Consider the following 23,153-nt stretch of genomic DNA (forward strand, 5'->3'; position numbering starts at 1 on the left):
AAGGGAGCAGTATGACTGCTCAGAGCTCCGGTACGAAACTGTGGAAAAACCTGAGTGTCTCTGGATTAAGTTTAGAAGTGTGTGCAACAAGAGTGATGTCATGGTGGGAGTCTGCTATAGACCACCGGACCAGGGGGATGAGGTGGATGAGGCTTTCTTCCGGCAACTCACGGAAGCTACTAGATCGCATGCCCTGATTCTCATGGGTGACTTTAATTTTCCTGATATCTGCTGGGAGAGCAATACAGCGGTGCATAGACAATCCAGGAAGTTTTTGGAAAGCGTAGGGGACAATTTCCTGGTGCAAGTGCTAGGGGAGCCAACTAGGGGGAGCGCTTTTCTTGACCTGCTGCTCACAAACCGGGTAGAATTAGTGGGGGAAGCAAAAGTGGATGGGAATCTGGGAGGCAGTGACCATGAGTTGGTTGAGTTCAGGATCCTGACGCAGGGAAGAAAGGTAAGCAGCAGGATACGGACCCTGGACTTCAGGAAAGCAGACTTTGACTCCCTCAGGGAACAGATGGCCAGGATCCCCTGGGGGACTAACATGAAAGGGAAGGGAGTCCAGGAGAGCTGGCTGTATTTCAAGGAATCCCTGTTGAGGTTACAGGGACAAACCATCCCGATGAGTCGAAAGAATAGTAAATATGGCAGACGACCAGCTTGGCTTAATGGTGAAATCTTAGCGGATCATAAACATAAAAAAGAAGCTTACAAGAAGTGGAAGGTTGGACATATGACCAGGGAAGAGTATAAAAATATTGCTCGGGCATGTAGGAAAGATATCAGGAGGGCCAAATCGCACCTGGAGCTGCAGCTAGCAAGAGATGTCAAGAGTAACAAGAAGGGTTTCTTCAGGTATGTTGGCAACAAGAAGAAAGCCAAGGAAAGTGTGGGCCCCTTACTGAATGAGGGAGGCAAGCTAGTGACAGAGGATGTGGAAAAAGCTAATGTACTCAATGCTTTTTTTGCCTCTGTTTTCACTAACAAGGTCAGCTCCCAGACTGCTGTGCTGGGCATCACAAAATGGGGAAGAGATGGCCAGCCCTCTGTAGAGATAGAGGTGGTTAGGGACTATTTAGAAAAGCTGGACGTGCAAAAGTCCATGGGGCCGGACGAATTGCATCCGAGAGTGCTGAGGGAATTGGCGGCTGTGATTGCAGAGCCCTTGGCCATTATCTTTGAAAACTCGTGGCGAACGGGGGAAGTCCCGGATGACTGGAAAAAGGCTAATGTAGTGCCCATCTTTAAAAAAGGGAAGAAGGAGGATCGTGGGAACTACAGGCCGGTCAGCCTCACCTCAGTCCCTGGAAAAATCATGGAGCAGGTCCTCAAAGAATCAATCCTGAAGCACTTAGAGGAGAGGAAAGTGATCAGGAACAGTCAGCATGGATTCACCAAGGGAAGGTCATGCCTGACTAATCTAATCGCCTTTTATGATGAGATTACTGGTTCTGTGGATGAAGGGAAAGCAGTGGATGTATTGTTTCTTGACTTTAGCAAAGCTTTTGACACGGTCTCCCACAGCATTCTTGTCAGCAAGTTAAGGAAGTATGGGCTGGATGAATGCACTATAAGGTGGGTAGAAAGCTGGCTAGATTGTCGGGCTCAACGGGTAGTGATCAATGGCTCCATGTCTAGTTGGCAGCCGGTGTCAAGTGGAGTGCCCCAGGGGTCAGTCCTGGGGCCCGTTTTGTTCAATATCTTCATAAATGATCTGGAGGATGGTGTGGATTGCACTCTCAGCAAATTTGCGGATGATACTAAACTGGGAGGAGTGGTAGATATGCTGGAGGGGAGGGATAGGATACAGAAGGACCTAGACAAATTGGAAGATTGGGCCAAAAGAAATCTAATGAGGTTCAATAAGGATAAGTGCAGGGTCCTGCACTTAGGATGGAAGAATCCAATGCACCGCTACAGACTAGGGACCGAATGGCTCGGCAGCAGTTCTGCGGAAAAGGACCTAGGGGTGACAGTGGACGAGAAGCTGGATATGAGTCAGCAGTGTGCCCTTGTTGCCAAGAAGGCCAATGGCATTTTGGGATGTATAAGTAGGGGCATAGCGAGCAGATCGAGGGACGTGATCGTTCCCCTCTATTCGACACTGGTGAGGCCTCATCTGGAGTACTGTGTCCAGTCTTGGGCCCCACACTACAAGAAGGATGTGGATAAATTGGAAAGAGTACAGCGAAGGGCAACAAAAATGATTAGGGGTCTAGAGCACATGACTTATGAGGAGAGGCTGAGGGAGCTGGGATTGTTTAGTCTGCAGAAGAGAAGAATGAGGGGGGATTTGATAGCTGCTTTCAACTACCTGAAAGGGGGTTTCAAAGAGGATGGCTCTAGACTGTTCTCAATGGTAGCAGATGACAGAACGAGGAGTAATGGTCTCAAGTTGCAATGGGGGAGGTTTAGATTGGATATTAGGAAAAACTTTTTCACTAAGAGGGTGGTGAAACACTGGAATGCGTTACCTAGGGAGGTGGTAGAATCTCCTTCCTTAGAGGTTTTTAAGGTCAGGCTTGACAAAGCCCTGGCTAGGATGATTTAACTGGGACTTGGTCCTGCTTTGAGCAGGGGGTTGGACTAGATGACCTTCTGGGGTCCCTTCCAACCCTGATATTCTATGATTCTGTGATTCTATGAAATGGTATAACCTATACTGACCAAAGCCCTTTTTTCCTGGTATAAACTTGGTCTGCACTAGGAGAGTTTGCCAGTATAACTATGCCGATGAACTTTTCCTAGTGTGGGCCTAGTTTTACATATCTGTATGTCTACCTGCTCATCATCTTGGTGTATATTATTGTAAATGATAAAGTGATCAATAAGGTTACAAATGTCATTGCACTCTGAAATTTAGCAAATACTTCCAGTTAGTGAAATTTATGAATGAATGGTTCTGCCTTTCCTTAGTGCAGTGGATTTGTCTCTCTCATTGGACATGCGGACACATTCCTTGTATTAGGCATTCAACAAATTCTACAGAAGGAACAGACTTGGAGGGACTATCATTTGAAATTTAAATAGTTTCTTTTAAACAGTTTTATCAGAAGTCCAGCCATGAAACAGTTATCTGTAACACCCCTTCTGTTGAAACAATAATAATCTAATTAACTTGTGTTATTTTGTTAGCTAATTCAAGAGGGGATCAATATGAACATCAAAAGGTGGATAAGGAATTGGTTAAAGGGGAGACTGCAATGGGTCCTACTGAAAGGCGAACTGTCAGGTTGGAGGGAGGTTACCAGTGGAGTTCCTCAGGGATCGGTTTTGGGACGAATCTTATTTAATCTTTTTATTACTGACCTTGGCACAAAAAGTGGGAGTGTGCTAATAAAGTTTGCAGATGATACAAAACTGGGAGGTATTGCGAATTCGGAGAAGGATCGGGATATTATACAGGAGGATCTGGATGACCTTGTAAACTGGAGTCATAGTAATAGGATGCAATTTAATAGTGAGAAGTGTAAGGTTATACATTTAGGGATTAATAACAAGAATTTTAGTTATAAATTGGGGACGCATCAATTAGAAGTAACGGAAGAGGAGAAGGACCTTGGAGTATTGGTTGATCATAGGATGACTATGAGCTGCCAATGTGATATGGCTGTGAAAAAAGCTAATGCGGTTTTGGGATGCATCAGGAGAGGCATTTCCAGTAGGGATAAGGAGGTTTTAGTACCATTATACAAGACACTGGTGAGACTTCACCTAGAATACTGTGTGCAGTTCTGGTCTCCCATGTTTAAAAAGGATGAATTCAAACTGGAGCAGGTACAGAGAAGGGCTACTAGGATGATCCGAGGAATGGAAAACTTGTCTTATGAAAGGAGACTTAGGGAGCTTGGCTTGTTTAGCCTAACTAAAAGAAGGTTGAGGGGAGATATGATTGCTCTCTATAAATATATCAGAGGGATAGATACAGGAGAGGGAGAGGAATTATTTCAGCTCAGCACCAATGTGGACACAAGAACAAATGGGTATAAACTGGCCACCAGGAAGTTTAGACTTGAAATTAGATGAAGGTTTTTAACCATCAGAGGAGTGAAGTTTTGGAATAGCCTTCCAAGGGAAGCAGTGGGGGCAAAAGATCTATCTGGTTTTAAGATTCTACTTGATAAGTTTATGGAGGAAATGGTATGATGGGATAATGGGATTTTGGTAAGTAATTGATCTTTAAATATTCAGGGTAAATAGGCCTAATCCCCTGAGATGGGATATTAGATGGATGGGATCTGAGTTACCCAGGAAAGAATTTTCTGTAGTATCTGGCTGGTGAATCTTGCCCATATGCTCAGGGTTTAGCTGATAGCCATATTTGGGGTCGGGAAGGATTTTCCTCCAGGGTAGATTGGAGAGGCCCTGGAGTTTTTCGCCTTCCTCTGTAGCATGGGGCATGGTTGACTTGAGGGAGGCTTCTCTGCTCCTTGAAGTCTTTAAACCATGATTTAAGGACTTCAATAGCTCAGACATGGGTGAGGTTTTTCATAGGAGTGGGTGGGTGAGATTCTGTGGCCTGCACTGTGCAGGAGGTCAGACTAGATGATCAGAATGGTCCCTTCTGACCTTAGTATCTATGAATTTATGAATCTAAGAGAGGTTTCTGGCTTCCACATATTTGCATTATGGTAAAATTTACAGACCTGAACCAAGATCTGGACACCATTGTGCTAGCTACTATACAAACAAAAAGAGTCTAAAGAGACAAGACAGACAAAGGGTGGGAGAAAGAAATATAATTAGCTCAATTTTTACAGATGAAGAACTGAAGCGGTCAGATTCCTTGCCTAAGGTCCCTCACACACCTTCTCAGCTCCTCTGGGACCATTACAGTCTTCAGGGATGAAGAAGCTCCTACATTATTTAACTTCTTTCCCCCTCCATGTTACACCATGTGCTGGAGAGGCTGGAAATAGCTGCCCCATTCACTCTCTCACACCCCCTTCTCTGCTCTGCAGTCCTCCCATTTGATAAATAGCTCCATATGGACCCCAGAGTAGGTCAGCAGCAGCGGGGATGGAAGCTGAGACCTCTAGATCTTAAAGCATGGGTCTCTACTGCCTGAGGTAAAAAACCCAGCTCTGTTAACCAAAGCTGTCACAGATTCGTCAATCTCTACATATGGCTCAGTCCCACCTTTGCTATGATTGTGAAACTCACATTAGAAAAACGCTTCCTTGGCTCTTGTCCCCTAATACCCCTACTCTATTTGCACTACATTGATGACATTTTCATCATCTGGACCCATGGAAAAGAAGCTCTTGAGGAATTCCACCATGATTTCAACAATTTCCATCCCACCATCAACCTCAGCCTAGACCAATCCACACAAGCAGTCCATTTCCTGGACACTACTGTACTAATAAGCAATGGTCACATAACCACCACCCTATACCAGAAACCTACTGACCGCTATACTTACCTTCAAAAACAGACTCCAAGGAGAAACTGCTGAGCTTGAATTAATATGCAAACTAGGTACCATTAACCTGGATTTGAATAGAGACTGGGAGTGGCTGGGTCATTACACATATTGAATCTATTTCCCTAAAGTTAAGTATCCTCACACCTTCTTGTCAATTGTCTAAATGGGCCATCTTGATTATCACTACAAAAGTTTTTTTCTCCTGCTGATAATAGCTCATCTTAACTAATTAGCCTCTCACAGTTTATATGGCAACTTCCAACTTATCTGTATGTATATATATATATGTCTTCTTACTATATGTTCCATTCTATGCAGCCGATGAAGTGGGCTGTAGCCCACGAAAGCTTATGCTCTAATAAATGTGTTAGTCTCTAAGATGCCACAAGTACTCCTGTTCTTTTTGCAGATACAGACTAACACAGCTGCTATTCTGAAACCTCTCATTTAACGAAGACCAACTGTTATAGGAATCAAATACTTCTTGTCTAGTGGCCTACAGACTCCAGTGTGGCTATTAGTGTAAAGTGCACAGTACTTGGCTCTCATTTTAACAATGAAAGCTTCTCAGATTGCTAACACAAAATAGAATTTAATGCCCCAGTTATAATTTTATGATATCTCTGATTATTTCAATCATTTTTAATTCTGGACTGTTGTGGCTGAACTACAGTTAAAAGATACCATAAACCAACATATTCAGAAACTATAGAATTATCTTCAGGGTTGCTAAAGAATATTGTGCTGTTGATAGTAATGAACTAGAAATTCAAAACAATGTTTTACTTCTAAATTAAAAATATCTTTTAGTGACAAATATTTCTATAAAATATCATTTCAGAGAAATAGTGAATGTTTATAGGATCTCTTTTTTTCTCTTATTGTAGGTTTGTCACAAATAATATGTCATTTCCTTTATTACATTATAAAGGAGACAAAGAGACTGGGTGAATTGGAGTATGGTTCATAAATTGTAATATGAGAAGTCATTTTTATCTTAATTGACAAAATGCTCAGTAGATGTTTCTCTGTATGTCCATTGTTTAAGGGTATAGTACATTTTCCATATTGCTGTTTTTATAGGAATGATAATTTTGCCCAGTGCACAATTAAATCTATTGCAGAAGTTTAATGGCTTTCCTCATTATCACAGCATCTGTCAGCCACAGGGTATATAAGTGCAAACGTATCAGAATGTCAGAATAATACCATTCCTGCTGAATCTAACCAATTTTGATGCTGAGTATTTTGAAATTTTATGCTGTGACTATGCAGTAGGTGACAGAAGGACTCTTCATCTCTCCCAGAACATCTGAAAACTTTTGCTTGGTAGAACTATTCTTAGAGATTTGATCCTACTTTTCAGTCACAGAATCAAGCTTTTCTTGCTGGAAAGAATGTTCTTGTAACTCTTGTGGAGGATCGATCTGTCAACTTCCATGGTAGCAAGTTGGTGTCTTGAGTGGAAAAAAACCCAAATCTACTCTCCTTGATTTTTGGCCGGATGTACATGATGTTTCAAGTCACAAACTGTGAGCTGAATTCTTATCCTGAGTGAATCCTTGGTGAAGACCAACGGGAAAATACTGAACCTATTTCTAGTATCATACTTCTCAAATGTTTACAGGGACATCACTCATTTTAGTCACAAAGCTCCCTGCATTCCACACACAGATTGCCCTCACACTTACTGTTGAAATGTATTTACATCAGAAATAAAGTATCATGAAAGGAAGGTGTCCCACTGTCTGGGATGGCTCATAACTGTGAGTGCCTGCCTCAGGCCACCATATCAAAAACTGGGCAAATACATCAAACGGGTGGTATGTTCTATAATTAGATTTTACCAAGTCAGTAACAAATGTGAACTCCTGGATCACTATAATAGTCTTTCCATGGAGCCACAGATAGTCCTCTTGGACTCTCCAGTCTATCTTGCCACCCAGACAAACTGGATTTAGTGATAAATGGTCACTGACACCAAAAAAACCCAAACCAAAACACACTTTATTCAGGGCGTATCCAGTCCCAAGAGACCAGTCACTTAACTAATGCCTGCAGGCTTGGCAAGAGCTGGCACCTGGTCTGGTCCCTGCATTCCAAACACCCCTTGTGCCCTCACTTTGACGGTTGAAAATTATTTACATGAGAAACAAAGAATTAGGAAAGTAAAGTGGTAGTCATTTATATAAAAAGCAGAACTCTGACCTAATGTGAAGTGTAATAATTTTTGTCCCTCATTTTTAGCCTTTGTCACACATTGTGTCCTATCTTTAGGCCTTGATAGGTTGAGAATTATGATCAGTAGAGATTATCGCTGTCTACCTATAAGGGGCAGTGTGACAGTAGCTATTCAGGAAACTATTGTGAGGCCTCTCCTCATAGCATCTTTGAGGCAGACACTTTTGTTGACTATGGACTAGTTTCTAATCTTCTGTTTAAATATTGTAATGGCAATTCACTAATTATAAAATTTTAATTTCTGTATTTAATTTTTCTTGAGTTTATCTGTGAAGACTAGAATATGAGAGAGATGGGTGTAATTAAAATCTAAACAAATAATGTGAAATTTAATGAAAGCTAGACTGTACCAACAAGATCATGAGACCTTCAGAGGAGGTGGCATCACTAATTCAGAAAATGCCATGCCAGATGCCATGGTGGCATCACTAATTCAGAAAATGCCAGGTCAGTGTAGTACTGGGTCAGAGAGCGGTTACTCAGTCACTCTGTGTTCAGGACACTTTGAGGCTCAGAAGAGGACAAAGCAGCTCATACAAACAAAATCCATGCTTCATCAACCTGGTTTCTGCAGATTCTGACCTGGCTCCACCCCCAACCTCTTAGAGAGGGATTGCAGGATGTAGCCCCTGTTTTAGGACTTCTGTGGAAAACAGGAGGCCTCAGAATGGATGGAGTTTGGGAGGCTCATGTAGGAACATGGGTTTCTGCTGGGTCTCCTGTGCTTGCAAGAGGGAAATGAGGGTCCAGGAACTGGTTATAGTTACTTTAAGAACTACTTGTACTGTAGTACATACAAGTTTCAGATAGAAAGTTGACAATGTCCTTTTAAAGTACCTAGAAATGACAATCATGGGATCTTAATAAATATGCACATAATAATTAAATAATAATTATTAATATCTAGCTTCTAATGGTCTCCTGCCCCATAAAGACTCTGAGCCCCTGAGGCTATTCAAGGGTTCCCTCACTGCACCACACTGCAAATGCAAATGCACTCCTAGAAGTTTTATTGCTGAGCATTTAACAGGGTAGAAATTAGGGAAGTTCTGTTGTACTCCTTTCACTATTGCCTGACATCTGGCTCATACATTTCCTAAATATACAAAGGGGTCCTTTGAATGCACTGTGCTGGAGATGGTGGTGGTTTTCTGCCTACTTGGAGAAGACTAATCCCACTCTCTCCCCCTCATGAGAAGCTTCTTCTCTTCTCCCCACACACTCAGCGTGATCCACTAGCCTCTCAGGCTGGTTCCTTACCATTCAGTCAAGTTGGAAACCAGCAATGTGGAAGAGGCTAACAAGTAGAGTTGAGGCTCAGTAGTGGATAAAGCTGACATGTAGCTCAGAGGAGGTCAATGTAGGGAAGAGAGACTAGCAGTCTAGGCAGGGGAGGAAAGGCAGAGTTAGGGAACTGAGAAGTTGGCATAGGCGAGGGTGATCCAGAACTTGGTTTGGAAGCAGTGTCAAGGAGATAAGAAAGAATGGAGGGGCCATATTTTGCTCCGAAGAGAGGGACAGGGGCTCTAGGTAGTGGATGACAACAGAGAAGGAAATGGAGATGAATTACAATGAAGACAAGTTTACTCATCTTCAATACCCTAGGGCAAAGCTTATAATCTGCATTTAAAAAGCCCCTTACCTATAACTGTGTGCTAGCTCCACGCACCAGTGGAATTCATGGTACAGTCCTGTAACAATGATGTCACAATGCAGCTCCTTGGTTGACTTTGGGGTGAAGTATTTTTCAAAGATTACTTTGTCATTTATATTCTGAATGCCCTCTGCCCCGTACTGATGAGGGATACCATTCTGCAGCACTTACTGATGCAGGTAGTCCTCATGCATAGGAATAATCCCTGAACACACCTCTAGTGAGTAAGAGTTGCTACAATGAGTAAAGGTGACAAAATTGGGCTCATATCCCCACTATTTTTCCAAAATACTAGGTTTCAGAGTAGCAGCCGTGTTAGTCTGTATTCGCAAAAAGAAAAGGAGTACTTGTGGCACCTTAGAGACTAACAAATTTATTAGAGCATAAGCTTTCGTGAGCTACAGCTCACTTCATCGGATGCATTTGGTGGAAAAAACAGAGGAGAGATGTATTTACACACACACATAGAACATGAAACAATGGGTTTATCATACACACTGTAAGGAGAGTGATCACTTAAGATAAGCCATCACCAGCAGCGGGGGGGGGGGGAGGAGGAAAACCTTTCATGGTGACAAGCAAGGTAGGCTAATTCCAGCAGTTAACAAGAATATCAGAGGTTTCAGAGTAGCAGCCGTGTTAGTCTGTATTCGCAAAAAGAAAAGGAGTACTTGTGGCACCTTAGAGACTAACAAATTTATTAGAGCATAAGCTTTCGTGAGCTACATTTACGATGCATCCGATGAAGTGAGCTGTAGCTCACGAAAGCTTATGCTCTAATAAATTTGTTAGTCTCTAAGGTGCCACAAGTACTCCTTTTCTTTTTAAGAATATCAGAGGAACAGTGGGGGGCGGGGTTGGAAGGGAGAAATACCATGGGGAAATAGTTTTACTTTGTGTAATGACTCATCCATTCCCAGTCTCTATTCAAGCCTAAGTTAATAGTATCCAGTTTGCAAATTAATTCCAATTCAGCAGTCTCTCGTTGGAGTCTGTTTTTGAAGCTTTTTTGTTGAAGTATAGCCACTCTTAGGTCTGTGATCGAGTGACCAGAAAGATTGAAGTGTTCTCCAACTGGTTTTTGAATGTTATAATTCTTGACGTCTAATTTGTGTCAATTCATTCTTTTACGTAGAGACTGTCCAGTTTGGCCAATGTACATGGCAGAGGGGCATTGCTGGCACATGATGGCATATATCACATTGGTAGATGCGCAGGTGAACGAGCCTCTGATAGTGTGGCTGATGTGATTAGGCCCTATGATGGTATCCCCTGAATAGATATGTGGACAGAGTTGGCAACGGGCTTTGTTGCAAGGATAGGTTCCTGGGTTAGTGGTTCTGTTGTGTGGTGTGTGGTTGCTGGTGAGTATTTGCTTCAGATTGGGGGGCTGTCTGTAAGCAAGGACTGGTCTGTCTCCCAAGATCTGTGAGAGTGATGGCTCGTCCTTCAGGATAGGTTGTAGATCCTTGATGATGCGTTGGAGAGGTTTTAGTTGGGGGCTGAAGGTGATGGCTAGTGGCGTTCTAGAACAAATCCGCACAGACACACCCCTGGAGCCCCGACCTGGGGTATTCTATCTGCTACCGAAGATCCATAAACCTGGAAATCCTGGACGCCCCATCATCTCAGGCATTGGCACCCTGACAGCAGGATTGGCTGGCTATGTGGACTCCCTCCTCAGGCCCTTCGTTACCAGCACTCCCAGCTATCTTCGAGACACCACTGACTTCCTGAGGAAACTACAGTTCAAAAACATAACATAACATTCAAAAACCAGTTGGAGAACACTTCAATCTCTCTGGTCACTCGATCACAGACCTAAGAGTGGCTATACTTCAACAAAAAAGCTTCAAAAACAGACTCCATCGAGAGACTGCTGAATTGGAATTAATTTGCAAACTGGATACAATTAATTTAGGCTTGAATAGAGACTGGGAATGGATGAGTCATTACACAAAGTAAAACTATTTCCCCATGGTATTTCTCCCTCCCACCCCACCCCCCACTGTTCCTCTGATATTCTTGTTAACTGCTGGAATTAGCCCACCTTGCTTGTCACCATGAAAGGTTTTCCTCCTTTCCCCCCCCCCCCCCCCCCCGCTGCTGCTGATGGCTTATCTTAAGTGATCACTCTCCTTACAGTGTGTATGATAAACCCATTGTTTCATGTTCTCTGTGTGTGTGTATATAAATCTCTCCTCTGTTTTTTCCACCAAATGCATCCGATGAAGTGAGCTGTAGCTCACGAAAGCTTATGCTCTAATAAATTTGTTAGTCTCTAAGGTGCCACAAGTACTCCTTTTCTTTTTCCAAAATACTAGCAATTCATCTTTGAACTTAGATTTGCAAATGATGGTAAGAACGTGACATCTTCTGGTCAAAGGACAAATTGCACAGCACCGAGACATTTTTCTCTGTAGCTGGAATGTAATACAAGGTAAAAACAGGAAGTTTTTGGAATTATACAACAAACCGAATAAGCCATTGATATCCTTGCTTCTATTTTTCTTTTCATTTTTCCCAAAAATTTTGTTTTTGACTTTTAACTATTTTATGCTGGTATCTCAGCACTTCCACTGACAGATAATTATAATACTTCACCATTCCCTATATTTAACTATATTTAGAATTAGATTGCATTAAACAAGTGAATATTCAGGTCATGGGACCAAACTAAAAATATATCACAATTGATACAATGTGCTAGTTCAGTTTTTACTTAATTACTTAATATTCTTAATATGTAATTTACTTAATTACTTAATATTCCTCTTCCTATTATCTTGTTGGATGCAAACTGATTCTAATGTACAAGTACTCAGCATGAGACGAAGACTTGACTTAGCATGCAAATCAATGCGACGTAATATCACCTAGATAGTAAAGTCTAATTTTGATTTTTCTTTCTACAGTACAGTATCTGGAAATTGGTGGATAGCTTAATTTGCTGACAGGTTTCAGAGTAGCAGCCATGTTAGTCTGTATCCGCAAAAAGAAAAGGAATACTTGTGGCACCTTAGAGACGAAAGCTTATGCTCAAATAAAATTTGTTAGTCTCTAAGGTGCCACAAGTACTCCTTTTCTTTTAACTTGCTGAGTGTCTGATATGCCCTTGGATAATTCAGTTTGATTCTCCTTTATAACTTCTTATCTAGTGAATTGCCCTGTATTTTCAGAAACTCTCCACATTGATTGAAATGACATCTACTGTATCTGTAGACACTGACAAATGGAATCTGGTGAGAGCAGAGGGAATTCTTTTGCTGCTTGGCTCAGTCTTGTACTCTTTTAGGTCTACAGAAACTTTTTGAAGAGCCTTATTGGAAAGCTGCCAGTATCCTTGAGGTGACCTGATACCCAATAATTCAAACAAATTGATGATTCACTCCAAGGTACCTGCACTTGAACAACGGCCACCAAAAGGAGAAAACTTAAACAGATTGGCATGTTTTTTCTGCTCACAGCTAGAACAAATAGGAATGTTAGTGGTCAAGATGACCAAAAAAAATCACTTTAGAAAAAGAAAACTGACTTCTATTCTTTTTAAAAGTGTATAGATAATAAAATGCTGGGCTTCAATCCCATTTAAACCAATGGGAGTTTTGCCATTGACTTCAAAGACAGCAGGCCTCCTAGCTAAACACCTCTACTCAAGGGAAATTTCCATAATCAGTGACTCACTGCACTAAAATCTAATTTGTTTTCCTAACAGTGATTTCTTTCAGGATTCGTTTCTGTCCTGTTCTCTTCAACAGTAATCTATCTTTGCCCTCCCTTAGCCAAACTCTTGCCTATTCGGGTTGTCTACACTTAACACTACAGAAGCACATCTGCGCCGCTGTAGTTCTTCAGTGTAGATGCTATCTGAGCCAACGGGAGATTCCCTCCCATTGGTGAAGGTAATCCACCTCCCCAAGAAGTGGTAGCTAGATCAATGGAAGAATTCTGTTGACCTGTGCTGTCTACACAGGGACTTATGTCAGTTTAACTTTTTCACATCCCTGACCGACATAGTTAAATGGACCTAATTTTGTAGTATTAACAAGGCCTTAGATATCTTGTCTTAGAACATATCCTGTTTTAGATTTTTGGCTGTTTTGTCTTTGAAGAGATTTTCTGTGACTCCATCTGAACCTGTGTTATGATTATTATTAAACACTTACATTATTACATCAAAAGGCCTCAGTCAGAATTGATGCTCCATTGTACTACAAACACAAATGAAGAAAGAATCCCTGTCCTGGAGTCCATGGGACAATCTTTGTCATCAGAGCTGTGCTTGCAAGTAAAACTTTGCAAGCTCTGATCCTAGATTATCAAATGATCTGGCTGTGCTGGTATCAATAGCAGTGTTGTTTTCTTTCTATATCTGGTAGATCTTAGCTTTTTACTTGGTTCAGGAACAGAGGATGATGCTGGTGGGAGTCATTTAGTTTTGCTGGGGTTGGTCAGAGACTCTTCTTCCACGTAGGGGCGAAGCATCTAGTAAAAAAAAAAAATCACACTGTCTATAAAAGGATACATATTGTCGTAATAAAAAGGAAACTGAGATACAAAATGATTTAAACAGGAATTACCTAATTTGCAGAATGTCTTGTTTACTTTAGGGCAGCCTTGAAAAATTCTAGTCACCTTCTTATTAGGTGAGTAAAATCTCATTATCTTTTTCATCATCATCATCATCATGGAAAGGGCAGGTGAGTAGCATTTTGGCCTGAGCTAGCAAATCTTCATGATGATTTTGCAAATCTGGTGAAGGTCTCCCTCCGATCCTATTTTTTGTTTAATTTTCGTAGTCTAAAAGACATTCTGAGAAACCCCTCAGAGTTTCCTGACTGACCTCACAGAGGAGTAATCCACTTCTAGCTGGTAGATCACTTAGTCAACTGGTTAGGAATAATTTAAAAAATGAAAACAAAAAACCTCTTTCCCCAGGAATCTGGACTGTATGTTTTCCAGTACACAAGTTTGCTGCATCCAAGGTTCACTTTGTAAATTCCTGTTTCAGAGGGACGAGAAGAAACCATTTACCTGGTGTGCCAGGGCCCAGAACTGGGAAGAAGAAGATCTAGTTCTTTTTATAAGTAACTGTAGAAAGATAGTAGAAACTTTCCTTGTGGCACAGTGTCTCTCTCTCCATCGGATACCTCCTGCCACCAGCCACTCTTATCCTCTGCTGGTCTGCCTCTTCCCGTGACTTGACCTTCTGGACATACTACAATTTGTTTCCACACATTCCAAGGTTACAGAGTTTTTTAACCAGTCCAACAGAAATATAAAAGTAAATCTTCAGCCCAATCAGCAACCCTCTCACTCAGGTGAGCCTCAGCTATTGTGTGATTTCTTCACATCTGTCTGCAGTCTCCTGTGCTCTACTCCAGATACAGGCCATCATTCCTCAACTGCTCCTGATCTTCCTAGAACCTACAGGCTCACCTTCTATCCTACCTATTCTACCCTCCCAACCTTCTATCAGGTCCCTTCCCAGAGAAAGGGCACTCCCTCCCTTTTTCCTTTGGGTCTCTTCCTCTCAAATGATCTCTCACTCCTCTGCTAATTCTATCTGCTTCACTTGGCCACATTCTCCCCAGATACAATCAGCAAGGTTACTTGCACTCTCAGGCTCATTTAACAATTTTGGTGCCTGCATGGGGCTTATACCCCATCACAGTGACATTTTTAAATGCCTGATTGTCTTCTATAGAATTCTCTCTTTGGGTCAAATTGGCCAGGGAAAATCACTGGAGTTTTGCCCAAATACATAATGTCCCAGCTGTCTTGGAGGCTGTTGGATTAAAAGAGCAATGGGAGCAGTGCAAGTTGGCTGCTCAGAAGAAGCCTCATGGTGTTTACAATGTTTGTTTGTTTGTTTAAATGGGGAGACCAAAACAGGTGCTTTGGGGGTAGGGGATGGGGGTCAGCATTAAAAGACCATTTTATCCTCAGGGCCAGCATTTCTAACCACTAAGTGAACAAAGGTGACAAATTATGTTTACCACAAGTAAGAGTGCTGATGCTTTAATAAAGTATATAAATAATTACTAGCCTGTATCCTGCACTAGGCTAGATTAAGCTACACCTGAACGGTACCATTGACTCCTTTTCTACTAACCTGGTTATTTAACTTTCTTTAACCACCCTTGGTTGGAAATGCTGACCCTCAGGATAACATATTTCAACCTTGCATCATAACATCTTCATGCAGCAAATATTTCACTACCATGAGGTCTCAGTTCAATCATTGTAGTGTTGAACTAGGCCACTTTTAGGCTTAATCCAACCCAAGACAATGGTGTTATAAATGGATATAGTGAACAATTTACGAATATAGCTACAAAATATTATTTGTACTTATGTTTGCTTTGCCTTTGGTGTATCTCACAGGATTTCCTTCTTCCAAGTATTTCTTTAATTCCATAGATACATCATGTATATCCATGGGGGCAGTGACCTGTATGGCCCTTTGGACACATAACAAAACCCCAAATTTGATCAAACCGCTATACCAGCAAAACCTAATTGTGCGCCAGCATGTCATGACCCAGCTGTGGGCCAAATTGTGTCCATAGCTTGTCTTGGGAATCACTCCACCATCAGAAAAATGTAATCTTCAAGAAGCACAATCTCTCCCCAGTGCTCGAGGAGAACAAGTGCACTGCATTATCCCTTCAGATGACTTCAATGGGATGTATGGATGCTCTGCAGCTCTGAAAACCAGGCCATTTACTTAGATCCCCCTATATGTAGATTTAACATTAGGCTCCTGAGGTTAAAAATGTTGGCCTTAATAAAGATTAATTCTGCACCAGACCCTTCATCCATAAATATTATGTCATCAAGGGATTAAACTACAAGCTTTGTACAATGTATAGTATTTACTGCACTGCTGCCATTGCTAGTTTACTTCTATTTTCTGAGCTCGGTGAAAAGGATTTGTTTCCAAATTCCTTGAATACCCTTAACTTAAGCTGCCATATTTTTTGTTTGTTTGTACCTGGCATTACTTTAAATATCATCTTTTTCCCCCCTCAGATCCATATGCAGCTCAGTGAGGCTCTGTATTCATCACTATATCATCACTAGTAATAAAAGAGCTCTAAAGAATATAGACCCCATTAATCTTCTCTTTTGGAATAACTAAGATCCTTGAATCCCTCTCCTATTGTAGCATCCCCCAGCACTTCCTTTTTCATTTTTATTATATATTTATTTTATAAAGAAATGCAGAACAGCATATGATATTGCAATGTGTGTCTCCATGACATCTCAGATCTGTTTTTTGTACCTGTATGGCACATCTTACACTTGTTCAGAGTGTGGAATTCCTATTGATGTCAATTAGCCTGGTTAGCCATACTTATCCCTAGTGTAGTTCCATTCATACACGGAAATAGAAAGTCACAGAGTAAATCTGAAAGAAAGAACTGTTAGGAAGATCCTACAACTGTTAGCTGTATCTGCATCTCTCTGTGCATGAACAAATGAGTGGCAGGTAGATCTTAGGTTTCAGAGTAGCAGCCATGTTAGTCTGTATTCTCAAAAAGAAAAGGAGTACTTGTGGCACCTTAGAGACTAATAAATTTATTTGAGCATAAGCTTTTGTGAGCTACAGCTACATGCATCTGATGAAGTGAGCTGTAGCTCATGAAAGCTTATGCTCAAATAAATTTGTTAGTCTCTAAGGTGCCACAAGTACTCCTTTAGTTAGATCTTAGTGTTGCATATCTAGCTGAGGGAGTGTTTTCCAGTTGTATACACCTCAAAGAAGTGGTCACAGCTCAGACAAACTCATTCAGCTCTAGCCTTGAATATGAATCAATATTTACATGTGTGATTAATGCAAGTTGATATGTTTCAGCTTCCAGCTGTCAAATGTGCTCCGTATTTTCCCAGTCACCTGATTGCATGCAAAATACCCTTCTAAGACTGATGCACAGTTGTGCGAGTGTAAATGGCACCCTTGTGGGCCCACCTCAAACAGTAGACCTTTTGCTGTTGTTTACTGGAAGCCTGAGAAGATTGTTTAGTTGTGATACATATGATATCATGTGCTGCGTTACCCAGTGAAGAACACAGGAGTCAGATATTTAATAGGTAGAGCTGTTTGAATAATTTGTAACAAATAGATGAATTTTCCTTTTCTCGCTTTTGTGGAACATCTATGGACAGATCTGTATTTTCTTGAGTGTACACTATTCATTACTCTAAATTATTCAGTGACATTTGTTACATATTTCTTCAAGACTATGGCTTTCATAGTTGAAATTTGAGCTGTGTTGCACCGTTTGGTAATCACATAGTATTATTTCAGCTGTTTGACTGGATGAGCAGAATACAGGGTTCAGGGCAAGTTTGCAGTGGTCAGGACAAAATATAAAATCACCAGCTTCTACTCTCTTGCCATCTTCCCCTCATCTCCATTTTTAATGTAGATTCATAGAATTAAGGCCAGAAGGAACCACCAGATCATCTAGTCTGATCTCCTGTCTATCACAGGCCACCTCTACCACCGACCCACAACACACTAAAATCAGCAACCAATACTAGACCTTGGGGAGATTAAAGAGCGGTTTCAGTAGGGGGGCATTTTTATTATTATTTTAATAGTCCAGCAATCAGTACATCTTTTTGTTTGTATTTGTATTTACCCCAGTAGACAATCTCACGTGAGACAGTTGTTGTGGGCGGGAGAGCGGGCAGAAGAGGCCAACATCAGGGCCCAGAATGTTGTTCAGTTGCTGGAAAATATTGAGCACAGTACCACACCTTATCCCTCCTCCCCCCAACCACCGTTATCCTGTCACTTCTCCCCATGCATTCACCTCACACAATCAATTACCCCTACCACCACTCCCCCTCCCTCCCATTCCCTTCAGTCAATTCCAAAATCACCCATGTGCTCATCCTCACAGTTGCTCACCCCAAACTCTCACAGGCATTAAGCCTACATGCTCAATAAACCAGGACAAGAGTTCTTCCCTCCCTACCCCACGGTTCAGTGGAAGGGAAGCAGGAGCTTGTAGCAACAAGGATATCCCTTCATGGTCCTATCTAGGAGCCCTAGGGGTTCTTTTTTCTTCTCCCCCAAAGACCAAGAAAAGGTTATTCTTTACCCTCTCTTTTTCCATGGGGATAAGGAATTCATCTGGTGGTGGAGGCCCACTGGGCTCAGAGTACACTACTTCCCTTTTCAAGCATCTGTCTCTCTCCCTGTGCCAGGGAAAACAGATGAAGGAGCTGCCTAGAAGAGGATTCTGGTGACCCTTGCTACTGTTTGCAGGATAGTAGTGGCTTCAGATCAGTGAGACTATTTGGGTAAATAAGGCAAACAGGATTTGGCTCTGGACATATTATAGGACTGAGCTGTTACCATGTTGTTGTTGGGAAAGAAGAGAAATAAAGGATACTAAGAAATTCCCATGGAAAATCCACTTTTGAGCCTGCAATAAAGAAAAAAGTTGGTCACCTCACACAGAATTATTAAATTCCATCCGAACATACCTATGGGTTATTAAGAAACTTCTAGGTAACTTTTTGAATTGTAAATGCTGCCATCTACAGGTCGACACTATGTAGTAGCTCTCAAACCAAGTATAAAGAAACAGTGCAGAGAGAGTAACAATAGTTATTGTATGTACACTTACTTTGAGAGCAGGCAATGTAGCTTGTCAGTTCCTACCATGCAGCTACACTGTCTCATAACATAGTCTGTATGAGTGTGCAGATGTGACTAATGCTTTACGGGTGTGTTGCCTAGAACTGTAACTGGGCAGTTGTGAAATGGTCAGATGAAATGGGATGCATTCCTTGTGCTCCATAGTGTAATAGATTCTTCTCAAAAACAATATACAATAATAGAACATAAGAGCCATAGCCTGTTAGTTTGTTTGATTGTTGCATGCTTGCTGCTTGACCTGTGCCTTCTTGATTGAAGTTTACAGTGTGGTCTGTTGTTGGGGCTGTGTGCTGAGCTTAGTGGCCTGCGAGTCAAGGCAGAGAGCTTCCTAATGAGGCTCTAGCCTGCCATCCTTTGAACCCTAATCCCTTTAGGATCCCTTAACAAGGGGGCAGGGCTATTCAGGGAGAATGGGGGTTTAGAAAACCAGCTCCTAAGTGACCAGAGGAGCTAGCGAACAGGAGAAGCAAACAAGGAAGTTTTGCAAGGGAGTTTAAAGAGGGAGCATGAAAGCCAGATACACCTACCATTCTCTAAATCAGCGGTTCTCAACTGTGGTCCACCATTTGTGCAGGGCAAGCCCCGGTAGGCCTGGTTGGTTTGTTTACCTGCTGCGTCTGCGGGTTCAGCTGATCGGGGTTCCCACTGGCTGCAGTTCGCTGCTCCAGGCCAATGGGGCTGCGGGAAGCAGTGCAGGTCGAGGGATGTGCTGGCCGACCTTCCCGCAGCCCCCATTGGCCAGGAGCAGCGAACAGCGTCCAGTGAGAGCCACGATTGGCCGAACCTGCAGATGGGGCAAGTAAACAAACCGGCCCGGCCCGCCAAGGGCTTTCCCTGCACAAGTGGTGGGCCACAGTTGAAAACCACTGCTCTAGGGGGAAGATATTTGAGGGATTACATTGGAGAGGGGGCAACAGAACATCTCCTGTGATTAAGATAAGCAAGATTCAGCCTTAGAGTGCAAGATGTGTTAAACACTATGTAGTAGCCACAGTCTGCCCATAAATATATGTCAACTATTATAGCTAGCTCCAAGCCTAAGGATCTGAAGAATTAAATGCCTGCAACTAGAATTAGGTGTATGCTGTGTTTTAACGGAAATTGGTTTAAGGATTGATTTGGCTTTGATTCTGTATTGCTTCCCTTCATTACTGGAACTAGACCTTAGTATTATTTTCATAGGATTTTTGTTCTTGATGGGGTTTTCAGGGTCAAAATTTCAAAACTGGTGATCTAAAATATCCTGACTAAATCTACATTTGCACATTAAAAAGGTATGCATAAGTAACCATTTTGTGCATATAGAAATTGGCTTATTCTACCTCATGGAATATCCAGTTGCCCATCTCCTGCACTACCTTTTTGGTTTTCTGATTCACAGAACAAATACATCATGATCTTTTGCCTATAGCAACTATTCTACATTCTGCGGTGGTACTACAGTGTCAGATTATAGTGGACCAGAAACTGTGAGGTGGTGTAGCAAAGTGAGACTCACTGCCACAGTGCCTCCTGCTGGTTATCCTGGGAATTAGCTCTTCCAGCCCAGAGCACCCTCTGCAGGCCAGTGACTCACCTGCCTTAGGGCCCTCATGTCCCTCCCAGCCCCCAGTGCCCCTTACCCTGGGGTTCTGCCCCTGCAGTACCCCCACTATGGGTTTCCCCTCACAGGGGAACCCCTACCCTTTAAACCCACCTTGCCTCAGTGGCTACTGCCAGTCATTATCTAGCCCCCATGCTCTGGGGCAAACTGCAGTCAGTAAACCACTCATCATTGGCAATGGGGTAGGACCTGCTGCCTTTGCCTATTCCCAGGCTATACCTTTACAACCCCAATACCTGTTTTGGCCTTTGACCAGGTCCGCAGCCTGGGGGTTTGCCAGGCTGGAGCTCCCCAGCTCCTCCTCCCTTTCCCCAGCACTTCTCTGTCCCAAGTACCCTTCTCTCTCAGGCAACCAGATCCTCCTCACAAGAGCAAAAGAGAGAGAGTGACTCTGCTCTTCGCTCACAGCCCTTTTATAGGGCCAGCTGTAGCCTAACTGGGCGTGGCCCCAGCTGTGGCTGCCTTCCCAATCAGCCTATTCTTATTGGCTCTCAGCCCCCTCTCCAAGGGCTGGCTTTTAACCCTTTCAGGGTTGGAGCGGGGTGACTGCCCTGCTACAGGTGGTTGGACACTAGAGACTCCAATTACTCTGGAGATTCGGTGAGATGGGAAGCCCAGTTACTCATAACTGCATTGTCCTTTCTTGATAATGGATCACATCCTGAGAAGTGCTGAGTATCTGAGACACAATCCTATGAGGTGCTGTACGCTCAGTGAAGTCAACAGGATTGCAGGTGCTCAGTGCTTTTCAGGATTTGGCCGAGTAATTTTAAAGTTAGGTGATGCTATAACAGCAGTTGTAATGAACAGGCATCCTCACTTGGGGAAAAAATTAACGTAAATGGTATTATTCTTTGGGTTCTTACTCACAGCTGCCATCACCACCATCTTTTAAACATGCCTAGGTATTTTCTAAAGTGCAGGCTGTTCTAAAATATAGTGAAAAAACTCTATAAAACATTACTGTTTTTCTTCAGTAATTTTGCATTATCTTGTCTCCCAGTCTCTTTTCCCTGATGCACTGTCACAACTATGAAGTGTAGTATTTATGCTTTAACCATGAAATTTCCATTGGCCTTAACACAAATTTCAGACTAAAGCTCCATGGTTCAAATTCAGAATTCACCGTTAGTGTAAATACTTTTATTTATATTCAGAACACACTAATTATGTCTAATGTGAAAATGTAGAGGGCTGTCACTGATGGTGAAGTGAATACCAGACACACAATGTAACTGTTCACCTTAAACCTCTCTTTCTAGTACTGTCTTAAATTGTCTTGCCTGGATGCACTCTTTATAAGGACACTTGCAATTGTATAAAGCAAAGTCTTCATGTTTGGTTGTTGTGCTTTGACTGTCTTGGAGAAACAGCATGTAATTATACAGCAATATGTGAAAGCTATTATTTAAAAGAAGAAAAACTTCTTTTATATTCTTCTCTAGGAGCACATGACTCCCACTAATGTTAGTTTGGGAATTACAAGCCAGTATCAAGAGAAGAGTATAATAACATAAGAGCGGCTATACTGGGTTAGACCAAAGGTTCATCTAGCCCAGTATCCTGTCTTCTGACCGTGGCTAATGCCAGGTGCCACAGAGAGAATGAACAGAACAGGTAATCATCAAGTGATCCATTCCTTGTTGCCCATTCCCGGCAAACAGAGGCTAGGGACACCATCCCTGCCTATCCTGGCTAATAGCCATTGGTGGACCTATCCTCCATGAATTTATCTAGTTGTTTTTTTAACCATGTTATAGTCTTGGCCTTCACAACATCCTCTGGCAAGGAGTTCCACAGGTTGACTGTGTGTTGTGTGAAAAAATACTTCCTTTTGTTTGTTTTAAACCTGCTGCCTATTAATTTCATTTGGAGACCTCTAGTTCTTGCATTATGAGGAGTAAATAAGAGTTCCTTATTTACTTTCTCCAACCTGTCATGATTTTATATACCTCTATCATATCCTCCCTTAGTCGTCTCTTTTCCAAGCTAAAAAGTCCAAGTTTTATTAATCTGTCCTTATATGGCAGCTGTTCCATACCACTAATAATTTTTGTTGCCCTTTTCTGAACCGTTTCCAATTCCAATATATCTTTTTTGAGATATGGTGACCACATCTGCATGCAGTGTTCAAGATGTGGGCATATCATGGATTTATAGAGGCAATATTATATTTTCTGTCTTATTATCTATCCCTTTCTTAATGATTCCCAACATTTTGTTCACTTTTTTGACTGCTGCTGCACATTGAATGGATGTTTTCAGAGATGTATCCAAGATCTCTTTCTTGAGTGGTAACAGCTAATTTAGATCATTTTATATGTATAGTTGAGATTATGTTTTCCAATATGCATTACTTGGCATTTATTGTATTGTATTTGTAGTAATACATTAACATTGTATAGTATTAACATATATCATAGACATAATAGACACAATGGACCAGAGACTCCACTTCTTGGAGTGCACTCCTAGCCTTATTGAAGTCAAAGTCAATGGCAAAATCATATTGACTTCCATGGGGGGCCAGGATTTCACCCCTTAA

Source organism: Dermochelys coriacea, chromosome 5, assembly GCF_009764565.3.
Source record: "Dermochelys coriacea isolate rDerCor1 chromosome 5, rDerCor1.pri.v4, whole genome shotgun sequence".
NCBI classification, from domain to species: Eukaryota; Metazoa; Chordata; order Testudines; family Dermochelyidae; genus Dermochelys; species Dermochelys coriacea.